This window comes from Thermobia domestica, chromosome 1, assembly GCF_964235325.1.
Source record: "Thermobia domestica chromosome 1, izTheDome1.hap1.1, whole genome shotgun sequence".
NCBI classification, from domain to species: domain Eukaryota; kingdom Metazoa; phylum Arthropoda; class Insecta; order Zygentoma; family Lepismatidae; genus Thermobia; species Thermobia domestica.
The window spans coordinates 254137005-254150931 of record NC_137454.1 but is presented as its reverse complement, the minus strand read 5'-3'; the positions used below and the strand labels follow the sequence as shown (position 1 = coordinate 254150931).

The 13927-nt window shown below is 36.6% G+C and overlaps 1 protein-coding gene across 1 annotated transcript in view; it reads left to right on the top strand.

The window, feature by feature from the left end:
* The first annotated feature begins 516 nt into the window (after nucleotides 1–516).
* Nucleotides 517–13927, top strand: part of LOC145660452 (glutathione S-transferase-like) — a 59699-nt gene continuing 46288 nt past the window's right edge. The window contains exon 1 of the mRNA XM_081725502.1: nucleotides 517–647. The gene's annotated coding sequence lies outside the window, so the exon portion shown is untranslated. The remainder of the gene's footprint in view (nucleotides 648–13927) is intronic.

Genomic DNA, 13927 nt, shown 5'->3' with positions numbered 1-13927 from the left:
TTCTAACTCCGATCTTAGTTCTCGCCACGCCATTCTGAACGCCTACTATTGTGATATATGAAAAAATATAGCTGAAAATAGCACGGAGAAATGTTCGTTCAATTTCTCATTTTGAAAACAATCGTTCTTTCATCGAGGAAAAACTGCTGTAAAAAGGCCACTTTTTATGCTCAGCGCTACAGTTCTAGGTCCATCCTCTTTCCCGCTCTCTAAAAATCGAGCTCTATTAAAATTTATAAAAATATGACGAAACATTAGCTTTTCCTTTGTTTGTTTTCTTTTATTCTTATTCCTCCTCCTCTTTTCTTTTCTCTTTTCTTATTTTTCTTCTCTCATATTTATGTGGATGCTTAGCTTCGGCACGAAAGCAAATAATCCATTTCACATTTTCAAATATTCATTAAATATTCGAAGTGATTAATTTTTATTTATTTATTTATTTATTTTAATTGCTTCGACTTGGAATAGCCTCTACGTACTCGATACTCTACAAGCACTTGTTTTGTTTCTCCCAAGTACAGCTAGATGTCTCTTACGTTCAAGGTCACTAAAAATGAGCCACTATAACACGTGTTATAAATCCTTCCTCAACGGAGCAACGCACTGAAGACCAACCAACAGTTGTGTTCAGAAGACAACGTAGTGAGGTAAGTTTTGTTGCTACATGGAAATAATTTATTTCGCATCGCTAATTTATTTGATTGATTGCAGTTTAATGTTCCTCTTCAGCGCCAATGCTATGTGAAACAGAAGTTACTGCTTAAAATTGAATTCGAACAAATGCTCGGACTTTTATCCGAGGTAGTAGCCTACTTGTACCGGAAATCGATCCCGGAACCACGGACAGAGGAAGCATACCCCAAAACTCATATAGCTCTACGACATTTAAATATGATCTAAAAATAATTAGCAGAGCTGATGAAGACTGATTTAATGATTACATGCTCAGTGCCGAAATAAACCTCTTCGGGACCCCGGTGCAGGAGGGTGTTTCAGAGGTCCTAATCAATGAATTAGCCCCGGCACATGAGGATATTTGAGGGGCCCCAATCAATGAGTTCCCCCCGGTGCAGGAGGGTGTTTCAGGGGTCCTAATCAATGACAGGAAGTGTAATTGAGGGGTCCAATCAATGAGTTAGGCCCAGTGCAGGAAGGTGTAGTGTTGCCACGAGACGAGACGAGCTTTCAGGCTGTCTAATTTCGTCTCGTGCAAAGTATGTCTCGTCTCGAAAAAAATGTGCTCGTCCCGTCTCGTCTCGAGAGGTTCTATCCCGTCTCGTCTCGTCTGTCTCGTAAAAAAATGAAATGAAATGAAATGAAATGAAATCTTTGAGTTTTACGTCCCACGGCTATGCCGGTTAGGCTAAAGGAGACGGTGATTATGAGAGATAAGTGAAATGGTGGAATGAAGACAGTGGGAGGAAACGGGAGAACCCCGAGAAAACCCACGAGCACGGTGTTTGTCCACCACAAAGTTCACTTGGCGGAGGCTGGGATCGAGCCCGGGACCCCAAGCACCAGAGGTGAACGCTCTACCACTGAACCACCGCGCCCCCCTGTCTCGTAAAAAATATAGCAGCATACCATGGGAACGAAAGTAAAATGTAGCAGGCTGCACCATGCTAATCAAGATACAGCTAAGTTACAAGTATTACCCAGAACACACAAGACAAGAAATGTCACGGGTAGCTACACCGTGAAGCCTTCACCTCTGGTGTACGTGGTACTCGGTTCGATCTCGGTTAGTGCCATGTGAGCTTTGTGGTGGACAAACATTGAATGTGTGTGGGGACCGCGGTGGCTCAGTGGTAGAGTGTTCACCTCCGGTGCTTGGGGTCTCGGGTTCGATCCCAGCCCCCGCCGAGTGAACTTTGTGGTGGACAAACACCGCGTGCGTGGATTTTCTCGGGGTTCTCCAGTTTCCTCCCACTTTCTTCATTCCACCATTTCATTCATTACTCATCATCACTGTCTCCTTTAGCCTAACCGACATAACCGTGGGACGTAAAACTCAAAGATTTCATTTCATTTTTTGAATGTTTGTGTTTTCTCGAAGTTGTCTAGTATCCTACCACTTTCTTCATTCCACTAATTTTCCCATCATCATCCATTCGGCCAAAGTTGCCTAAAGGTCTTAAAAATAAATTCAAATAAGCTCACAAGGCAAGGGCGAATAGTTTACAAGATAATATATCTCTGCTGTTAGTTGTCTGAGGCTTCTCGACCCTGGCTTTTTTTTTTTTTTTTTTTTTTTTTTTTTACATTCTGAAACATTGAAATTTGTTTCACCAGTTTCAATACACGAATATACAGTAAATTGCTCATAGGTACGTCGAAGATGAAGACACTAATATCAAATAATGTTTACATGACAAGCAAAGTTCGATGTAAAGGTGTCACCATCCCCGACACTATCGTATACTTTCAGCCCACTTGCTTTATAGTGTCTATATATATATATATATATATATATATATATATATATATATATATATATATATATATAGAGAGAGAGAGAGAGAGAGAGAGAGAGATGGAGAGATAGATATGTATGTACACTTTGATTTCATATATTCCAGCCTTTAGGTTTCACAGTGTTAACCCATACCAATCTAAAAACTACTTTCCATTTTAGCATGTTTAGATTTTTTGCAATTATTTTTTTTTAAAGCTTGGAACCAAATAATTTTATTGAGTAATGGAAAGTATTTGGTTGAAATTTTATACGTTACTGCACAGTAAGCTCTACTTAAAGTGCCATAGTAATGGGAGCTGAACGAGACATCGGACGAAAGAATGCTTGGGGCCAGTCTTCACCTTCATGGTTCAAATCTGTTCCCATAACAGCGGGGTGTGTGCTACTATGTGGTGGTTGCCCCGTTTGTGTAACAAACTCATGACAGTACACTCAGATTAGCTAGTGGTCTAAAAAAAAAGTTGATTTTTGGGTGGCCATTTTGGATTAAAGTTTCTTATATTGTCGTGATCTATTCGCAATCATACAACGTACATCTTCATACCAGGGCGAGCGGTCTGCGGCGATAGACCATCGGCTTGAAGGCCCCGAGTTTAGTCCCTGAAGGGTCATGTGTATGGATTTTAACAGCATTTGTTTCTTCGTATTGTGTCAGGGAGGGGGGGAATAGTACGGGATAAAAGAATTTCAGTCTGAAAAAAATGGAGAGAATATCCTCCCCAGGATACTTTCATGGGAGTAAGGAATTAGTAAAAATATAGGATATACATTTTATAGCAGGTTTAAAAATATGGTTTGGGTATCTTATTTTTCTGTTAATTATGTTCTTCAATATTCGAATTTTGATCATTCTCATGATATCTTCTGCTTTCAACGGAGTTCCATGAATATTATACCAAATGTTCTTTACACTACTTTGCAAGAAACCATTTCTGAAGATAATTCAGGTCCTAATGAATATTATTCACTAGGAAAGGGAAGTATTCCCCTCCTCTCAACATGGAAGCAGAAGGCAATTTCGCATTCTGGTCAGATCAAACATTTCCGCGTAACAAAACGAAGGTCCCCCTGTAAAACCTCTTCACCTAAAGTGTTATTATTAGTATCATAAATTTGCTGAAAGCAAACAATTTGAAGGGTTCGTCGATAATATCTTTGCTTTCTTTGTCCTTCGTCCGCCTTCCAAACGAAGAGGTGAATTTTACAACATGACTGCTGTATAATAAGCGAGCTATTGGTAAAATGGTAAAAGTGTGTTTTTATGTGTATGTGTGTGGGGGGTGAGAGAGAGAGAGAGAGAGAGAGAGGGGGGGGAGGGATAGAGAGAGAGAGAGAGAGAGAGAGAGAAGACAAAATTTTAGTTGCAAGATGACATACTTCATTTGGCGAGCAAAAGGAATACCGCCACCAGTGTAGTCCGTTCTGTTCTCTTCGGCCATCTCAGCCAGAACTTTCAACTACAGCCTGTAATGAGTGTAGACCTTACCCAGTTTTCAAATTGAATAGATGGTGGTGGTAGTTCGGTTTCTTGACCTTGTAAAAATCTTGACTGTCTTTGATTTTGTTTGTCATCATTCCAGCCAGAAATGAAAAAAATGAGAATTCCTCAGTTTACAGCAAGGGGAATTGGGGACAAGACATTAAGGATGATATTCCTGGAAGCTCGCGTATCACGATTGTTTCATTCAATAGACAGAGGACATTTTTCTATGAAGGCTTTTCAACATGTTTTCTTACAAAGGGGATTTTCCTTTTGCAATCTATATGGCCATTGGCAATTTCAATCTTGGCCATTCCCGCCAGCGTTTTGATTTTCGAGACACGAGACGAGACATTTCAGGAGACGTCCCGTCTCGTCTCGTTTTCGGGACGGGACAAGTAGTATGTCTCGTCTCGTGTCTCGTCTAAAAGGGTTCTGTTTCGTCTCGTAAACGAGACGGGACGAGACGATACCCGAGAAATGTCTCGTCTCGTGGCAACACTAGGAAGGTATTTGATGGGCCCCAATCAATGAGTTAGCTCCAGGCAGTAGGATATTTGTGGAACCTCATCAGCAAATTATTTTGAAAATGTAACAGTTGAAGCTTGATCCCTTTGCCAGAAGCCATAACAACTGGCGCCCCTTGAGTTTGTTTCTATATATTCAGTTCCCCGGTTGGATTTGCGAGCTCTTTTTTTTTTCTCCGGGCCCCTTCTGCGGCAATGACTGGCCCTCTCTTTCTAGGTTAAAACAAACCAAGTCAGCTTATTAGATCTTTCGACTTCAACAAAGACTACATATAAAGTTTTCATAATTATCTCAATGGTATATTGATGAGTCATTTCAATAACTCTTTAGCTATCCTACAGATTCAGTTTACTAACTGCAGTATATTGTACATTGTACAACACGTACTTGTTAATCATTTTAATATTTAAAATTTGAAGTTTTGAACTATAATTGCTTTTAAACAATGAGGGGGGTCAACAAGTTTACTGCTACTCTGAAATTTTATGGTGTACAAATCACACACTAACAAAAAAACATAAATAATAAAGTGATTTAAGTATTTAGTAATAAATAGTATGAGCTGCAAACAAGGGTGCGGGTAGTCCCGGTGCCTTGCACCGTTTGCATAGCCTGTTGTTAGGCCCTGTACATAACCATACATTGTGTATGTATGCATTAAATATGTAAGGGGTCCTCTGTAAGCTGTGTGTTGATCACGCGCTGAATGGAAGGAAGTGGGACTCAAGTGGTGGAATTTTTCTACCTCGTGCAGGAAAAACACTGACTAATTGCTTCAAGGGCGACAGCTCCACAGTAAGTTTTCGGTGCGACGTCCACATGAAGAATAAAAAAAAAAAAAAAAAAAAATACTTTTTTCATGCACTTAATGGCTTCGAAATTTAATAACACATAATACATGAGTACATATTTTCTTTCTTCCTTTTTCCAGGCATTTAAAAAATGATTGAATATTCTTGAGTTGCATTGTAAATTGATTTACTTCTGAAATGTTACTGTGAAGAAGCATGCAAAGCCACAGACAAATACGTAAATGCCGAAATTGTAATTCAAATAAATAGCTATAATACAAATAAATAGAGAATAGCAAAATGTCGAGAATTAAAACTTCAAATTTTACAAAGAAATAGGCTACATAAACACATATTTCTCTTGTTTTTATTAGCCTAAAAATCAGAAATATAGTGGTTTTGGGTCAATTGTTAAACTATCCAGGGAGCTCCCTCGTGGCTAAGCAGTGAGAGTAGGCGCCTTTGGCGTGAGAGACTCAGGTGTGATTCCTGGCGAGAGCTCGTGTGGTTCGAATTTCACGTTATGCTGTAGGCCCACGTTTCATAGCCTCGCTGCTGAAAAGAACGCTAAACCCAAAATCAAATCAAATCAAATTATGTAGGGTGAAGGTTACGGCTTGGGACTCTTACACACGTTCAGTAAATTTTATCCCCGCTAAGCTTGTGGAACTTCATGAGTATTTTGGAGCTTCCTCGTAAATGTATGATAAGCAAACTCGTCTTCGGCACGGGATACCAAGGTTCAATTGTCGGTAGGAGCACTTGTCATTCAGATTCTACGTTAAACAGTGGTGCTGAAAATGGATGGTCGAATAAACTATTCACTTGCTTTAGAAAGATCGAAATCAAATATGTACATATTTGATTTTCAATGCATCATATAAGTATTATCATGTCCCTATCTTACAAGTTAATAAATATTATAAATATACGAGAAATGAAGCTAGTTAACTTTTCACCATTACTTAGATTTTGTATCAATTTCCAATTAACTGTTAATAAGTATATACATGTATATTAATGGATATGTAATCCAATAGTTTTTACAGAATCGATTAAGAAATTAAATGCCCTCCCCTCTCGTCTAGTGGTTCGCACGTTTGCCTATTAGACTTATGTAAATGTTCCCGGGTTCGAAAAAATATAAAACTAAAATGAAATCTTTCCGCCTTAGGCAGAGTCGTTTTGACGTATGATTAGCGTCATACTAAAGGTCTGGCTACTACAAGAACCTTAGACGAACTCTTTAGTATGGCACTAATCACGCATCAAAATGACTCTGCATACGGCCCTTTAAGTTTACGTTCCACGGTTATGCCACCTAGGCTAAAGGAGACAGCAATGATGAGAAATGGAGGAATGAAGAAAGTGGAAGGAAACGGGAGAACTCCGAGAAAACCCACGCACACGGTGTTTGTTCACCACAAAGTTCACTTGGCGCGAGCTGGGATCGAACCAAGGACCCTATGCACCAGAGGTGAACGCTCTGCCACTGAGCCACCGCGCCGGGTTCGAGCCCTGGTAGGAGAGTACAAACATGTAATTTCTCAATCATTCACTTTCATAAATAATTTGTCTTCTTTAGCGTAAACAGAGAAGTGCAGAGACATTAAACTAAAATTTCATTTCATTAAGGAGTTCAAACTGAAGAAATAGGTTGAGCAGTGTTAACATTTATTATTTTTCACTTCTCAAATTCATTGTCCTGAGCAATGTATTTATTTAACATTAAATATGATTTTACAATGCCAAATTCGTTGTTGTATTTTTCTGTAATATTTATACCTCATATCATAATTTAAAGAATGCGTGAAAAGTGAAAAAACCTCTAAAGGGCTCCGAAGCTTACAGGCAGGCTTTACTGACATGCCGATGTGACTTCTCTAGTATAGGACTCTAGAGCCGCCATGTTTACACCATTATAAATTATTAACTAGCATCGATTTACCCGCTTCGCTGGGTTAAAATAAAAAAAAAAATAACGCACATCTTATTTCATGTATTTGGTACCCGTAAAATACGTTATTTTGTTTTTAGTGGCATGTAATTAAACGGGATCGGAAGTGTCACTGTTCATCTCAGCGACCCCGAAAACTATGGATTCGACACTAATATTGGTCATTTTCGATTATTTTTAATCTCCCCCTCCCCCAAGTTGCGAGACTGAATTTGGATTTGAACAGCATCGGTAGTGTCAGTGTTTTTCTCAGCGAACCCGAAAACTATATATTCAACACTAATATCGATAATTTTCTATCATTTTAAATATCTACCCCTCTCCTAATTTGCACCGTCAAAGTTATATAATAAAAACACTCTCAGATCTGAAACTCAGCTCTGTTAAAAATTTATCGAGATCGGTCGGGTAGTTCAAGAGTTATTAAGTCACAAAGCCAGTAACTTTCATTTTCACTTATTTAATATATCTTCTCCCTCCCCTATATTGCACCGTCAAAGTGAAATGATGAAAACCCATTCCAGGCCCAAATCTCATATATGTTGAAAGCTTGATCGAGATTAGTCGGGTGGTTCAAGAGTTATTGTTGTATTTATTTTTATGTATCTCCCCGTCCCCTAAGTTCTACCGTCAAGGTGAAATGATAAAAAGCTTCTCAGGCCTGAACCTCATCTATGTTGAAAATTTAATCGAGATTGGTCGCGTGGTTCAAGAGAGTAAGTCACAAAGATAATTACTTTTAATTTTATAATATAGCCTATACTAGCCATCGGCTAGCTGGGAACTCCGCTCCAGAACCCCGCATTTGCTCGGCCTATTTCCTCGTACCTCTTAAGCCCACAATTCTACGGAATTTAAAGCTTCTTTTCTTATCTAAAAGATAAAATTGTGTATCCTCAAAAAACGTCCATTTAAATAACGTGGGAATTTCTTAATCCCGCTTTAAACCCCTTAAAAACTAAAAATGTTCAATTTTGGCAATTTTCTTGTGAGTTAGTCTCGGAGGGCTACAAGCATGCCAAATTTCGTTATTCTAATCCTGCAGGAAGTGCCTAAACATTTTGAGGTGTAGAAGATGTCCCATATAAATAACACGGAAAATTGGTGATTTACTTGGGTAATGCTAACGAGAACATACAAACATATCGAATTTCAAGTTTTTATTCCAATTCCAAGCAGTGTTTCAAAGAAAAAAATTGTTCCGGGGGGGCCACACTTAGTATTTAGAGGGTCACTTATTATTTTTAGTATTGTTTATTATTATATTATAGAAACATTATTATGGCCTCTTCCGGGCAGGCAATCTCATAACTTAGAGGAGGTAGTGACCCCTCCAAAAAAAAAAAAAAAATGCGTGGAAGAAACACAGATTCCAAGTACCTAAAATATGAGGTTATATGTTCAAAACAGGTCCATTTAAATAACATGAAATATTTCTTTATCCCCTTTAGACACCCTAAAACTATGTTCACTTTTGACTATTTTCTGAGAGTTAATCCCAAAAAGCTACAATCATGCCAAATTTAATCATTGTAGCCCTACAGGAAGTGCCCAATAATTTTGGGATGTAGAAGATGTCCCATATAAATAACATGGGAAAGATTTTTCAATTGCCTATAAAACCACTCTAAAGTTGAAAACTTTTATTATTGGCTATCTATTTAGGTAATGATAACGAAAACGTACAAGTATACTGAATTTCAAGTTATTCCAATTTAAAGTACATAAATATGCGATTACAGATTCTGTATATGTTTTAAAAAAAAAGAAAGAACGCCCATTTAAATAACATGGGGAATTTCTTCATCCCCGTATTTCTAAACTTAAAAATAGTCACTTTTGGCAATTTTTGTAAATTATCCATTCATTGTTTGGCAATTTGTAATTATTCATTGCAGCTTTGAAAAATTCAAGATTGCTGATAAAACTCCAACTAACCAAAGCAGTATATATTTTTTAAGAGTTTTATCTTTGTTATAGTTTCGGCTATGTAACATAGCTTTCCTCAGACACATTATCTCAGATGGTAATTTTCCTTTTGGTTAGTCCAAAAAGCTACAATCATGCCAAATTTCAAGTTTCCACATCAACCGAAAGTACCCCTTTATTTTATGTGAAAGAAACAATCAAAATATGCAGTCGTTATTGCTTGTGAAAACTTAGGATACGCATTTAAATATCCTTTTCTCCCTTTCCAAGAATTACAATGACGAACCTTTTTCACATGCGGTTTTATATATATATTCAAGTAATGTTAGTATTAAGAGGGATTGGACGTGGAATCTTCATTGTGTCATGGTAAATAGTTACTGCATCAAAACGTACTTTTCACAGTATCTCTTAATTTCAATAACACTCAAAGTTATTTCGAAAAACTATATAGACAATCAATAGTTAAAAATTTCATTTCCATGTATATTTTAATTAGAAAATCATTGGTTAAAATACCGGACTGTTTTTCAATAAGCAATGAGGCCTATAAACATTTTTTTTTCTTTTTTAACTTGTAAATTAAGAGCGTTTAATACGAAAGAGCAGAACTGTCAACACTACATACCAAGTTACTGCGAATGAAGAAAAGACCGACAAACATGCAGGAAAAGCTCATTACTACACATTAAAATCCGAAACGAATGGCTCATTAAACTTTACGATCAGTTGTGAATTCCAGGCAAAGTTATAAACTAGGTGGAAGGTATGCGATTATGTGAAAAAAAGATAATTTGTATTGTTTTATTACATTGACAATTTATTCAGTGAACTATATATTACCACTAGGCATGATTTCCAGGAATATAATATCAATTATGGGAAGTAAGGTTAGCTTTATAATATATTTATTTTATATATGATAATTACGGATTGATTACCGTAATTATGGAATTATCTTGGTATTTATTTATCTAAGTTAGGATAGGATAGAATAGTGACGAGGGTGCTACATGCAGCCTTGGTCTGGTCTCGGGTTGAAAATGGTTGTTTCGGTCTCTGTGTCGAGGGTACGTCTCAATAATCTCGGAATAAATTGTGAGAGATTAAAAGTATACAAGTAGTGTAAATCTTACAATCCGTCGTTTCCCCTTTTTTTTTCACTTCATTCTTTGATTATATAACTATTGTAGTTTGCGAAGACACTTACTTTCTCTGTCCGCGGTGCAGGTTGTGATCCCTAGTGGGAATCCTAAAACTCTAGTAGCTACAGAAGAACAGCTTGTTGGATTGCAAGGCACGATTTGATCTTGAAATTCCATTCCGAGAAAAAAAAAAAAAAGGATAGCTTTAAGATGCGGCCGTAATTCTAAAATGCACAAGTCTTAAACTGTATAGAACCTCATATACGCTAGTTCTCAAGTATAGAAGTTCTAAAAGTAAATAGGTGTATAAGTCTCAAACTGCGAAAGTCTTAAACCATAACTCTTAAAACGCAAAAGTCGTAAAAATCATTTGGGTACACAAGTCACAAAAACTTCAAAAGTCCTAGAAAATGCTGTACTTCAGTGTATTAGTCCTAAAATACACGAGAAACTGCATAAGTCTTAAAAATCTCTCTTATCGCATCCATACCAATAATAGAAGTTGGTTATGGAGGTTTATAAAAATTGAAAGTACCTATACATACGCCCTTATTATTCTCTGTGAACTGGTGAAATTGACATTATTATAACTTTTATCTTTACGTATACAAAATATTTACATTTTGTAAAATTTCAAATTATTTGTTTAAAGGAAATATCCTCCTGTATGTGTTTGATTAGTATTTTTGAGCTCTCACCTTGGAGAGGGGAATTAAAGTTTTTACTTTTTATTTATTATTTATTTATTTATTTATTTATTTATTTATTTATTAGTTTTTCGCTTCGCTTGCAGCTTATGTCTTTTATTTCTGCTAAACCTCAAGTTTGCATGTTTGCAAGAAGTACCCTGTAGGTTTTGAATTGTTGACATAATTGAAGTGGCAATATGTAATCTTGTTCTTTTCCCCTATTTTTTCTCTTTGAAAGGGGAAACGTTACAAACTCTATTTATGCTAGATTTCAAATTTCCATGCCTACAGGAAGTACCCTCTAAGTTTTGAATCGTAGTCATAAATGACATCACGATATATAACATTGAGCATGCCCTAATTCTCCTTCTTAGAGGGAAATTTTTAGTTTTCGGATTTCTTCCTCTCCTTTTATATTACAAACTTTACGTTTGTGTCAAATTTTAAGTCTACATGTCTATAGGAAGTATCCTATAGGTTTTGAATCAAATAACGTAATTATAATAACATTTTGCACTTACTACATAATTCTCTCCTTGGATGTATAATTTTTCAGTTTACGGATTTTATTATTATTATTATTATTATTATTATTATTATTATTATTATTATTATTATTATTATTATTATTATTATTATTTTCTTTGTGTCACTGATCTTACGCTTGTGCCAAACTTCAAGTTTCCATGGATATTGGAGGTATCCTCTTGGCTTTGAATCAAATGCTGTAACTATAGGTTAAATGTAATTTTTCCCTGGCCCCCTAATTCTCCTTCTTGGAGGAAGAAATTTCAAACTTTGGGATATTTTCGTAATCTCTATCACAAATCCTATAATTGAGCCTAATCTCAAGCATCTATGTATAATGGAAGTGACCTATATTTTTTATGAATGAGTGCCATCGGTAGACACTCGTTTATGTAAATAATTTTTCACCTGCCTCCTAATTTTCCTTCTTGGATGAAGAGATTTCCAGTTTTGATTTTTTCCCTTTATTAATGTCATAAATCCTATGTTAGCACAGAATTTATAGTCTCCATGGCTACTGGAAGTACCTTATACAATTTGAATCAAGTGACTATATATTAGTGATGAGCACATCTTGGTCTTGCACATCCAATCTTGGTCTTGGTCTTGGTCTTGCTTGCAAGAGTCTTGCAAGTCTTGCTTCTTTTAAGTAATCATATGCTTTTCATAGGTAAATTTTACTCTGGATATAAGGGATAATAAATTATACAATGCGCCAATAGTAACGGAAATACAATGTATGTTTCTAAATGTAATATAGGGTACCTTCGTGTAAGTATGATGATAGTGTACAACATAGGCAATGACCTTTATTTTTTTTTCAATGGGTACTCACGCTTCACTACTTTTAAGATAAATCACAATGTTTCGTAATCTTTTTATATTTTTTAAGAGATCTAATACTTTATCGGTTTCCAAACTGAAAAGGCTACCCCTCAGACGCATGAAATAAAATCAAGACGGCACGGATTATTGAAATACCATGAATTGCAAAATTATTTTAATACTCTAAAGGCGTTTTTTTTTCTTTTCGACCACGATTAGCTAATCTTTGTATTGAACAAACTTCCAATTAAATATTGAGATTTTGTTTTACTGATTCCAATATGTACTTGTACTCTACGGGGCAGAAACATGGACATTACGCAAAAGCGACGAAAAAATTGGAGGTTTTCAAAACATGACCATGAAAAAAAAAAAAAAAAAGGAGAGAATTAGCTGGCTTGAACGGAAAACGAATGAGATGGTGTTAGAAATAGTAGCAGTAGGGGTGAAAAGAAGAATTTTAGATGTAATTAAGAGGAGAAAGAGAAACTGGTTGGGACTAAAACTAAGACTCCAAGTTCTTTGAAATAACTGTACAAAATTATTCTCACTTGTGAATATGGATCATTTATTGCTGTATAATGTTATATCGCTCAATCCTCTATGTGCCGTATACCTAAAGAGGCTAAAAGTTATATTGATAAACAATTATTCAACGAATAAGCATCCGCCCATGAAATCAAACTTGCGGTCACATGCACTAAGTTTTTGTCAAAAAGTCATGAAAATGTTATTTCGATATTAATTTTGAGCGTACACATTATACATTTCCAACGGATGCTTGAGCCTCGGAACCAAGGCCATATCCATGTAGTCGGCACCTATGATGTATGGAATTACTATGTTCAATACTGCATTTTTCTTTAGCTTTGGAAGAAGAACACCACTAATATGTTTTAAAATGAAATGAAACATCTAGTTTAACGTCCCACGTTTATGCACCGAGGCTAAGGGAGAAGGTGAGGATGAGAAATGAATGAATGAAGAAAGTGGGAGGAAACGGGAAAGCCCCGAGAAAACCCACGCACATCTCATTTGTCCACCAAAGAAGCTCACATGGCGCAGGATGACACCCGTGTGGCTTGAAAAAGAGTAATAACTACAGAAAACGCGAACCGATTCAGAAAACGACATACTGTAGCTATATGCTACAGGGGCAGAACGACTCATATGGATCACATAAACTACTGGGAATACATTCACTCCAGCGTCATTTTTACTGAAGCCAAGAAATTCAAGTGAAAGATGTAATTATTTTTTCCCTTCCTTTTTACATTCTATATTAAAAAAATCAAGTAGTATTGGTACTTGTGCAAGACTCTTGTGCAAGAATCTTGGTCTTGGTCTTGGTCTTGCAGGTATGGTCTTGGTCTTGATCTTGGACTTGCATCGGGGTTTCTGGTCTTGGTCTTGCATCGGGGCTCCTGGTCTTGGTCTTGTATCGGGGCTCCTGGTCTTGGTCTTGCATCGGGGTTCTTGGTCTTGGTTTTGCATGCAAGACTCTTGCAAAAACTGCAAGACCAAGACTCTTGCGCTCATCACCACTATATATAATATAAATTTTTACCAATAAAATATT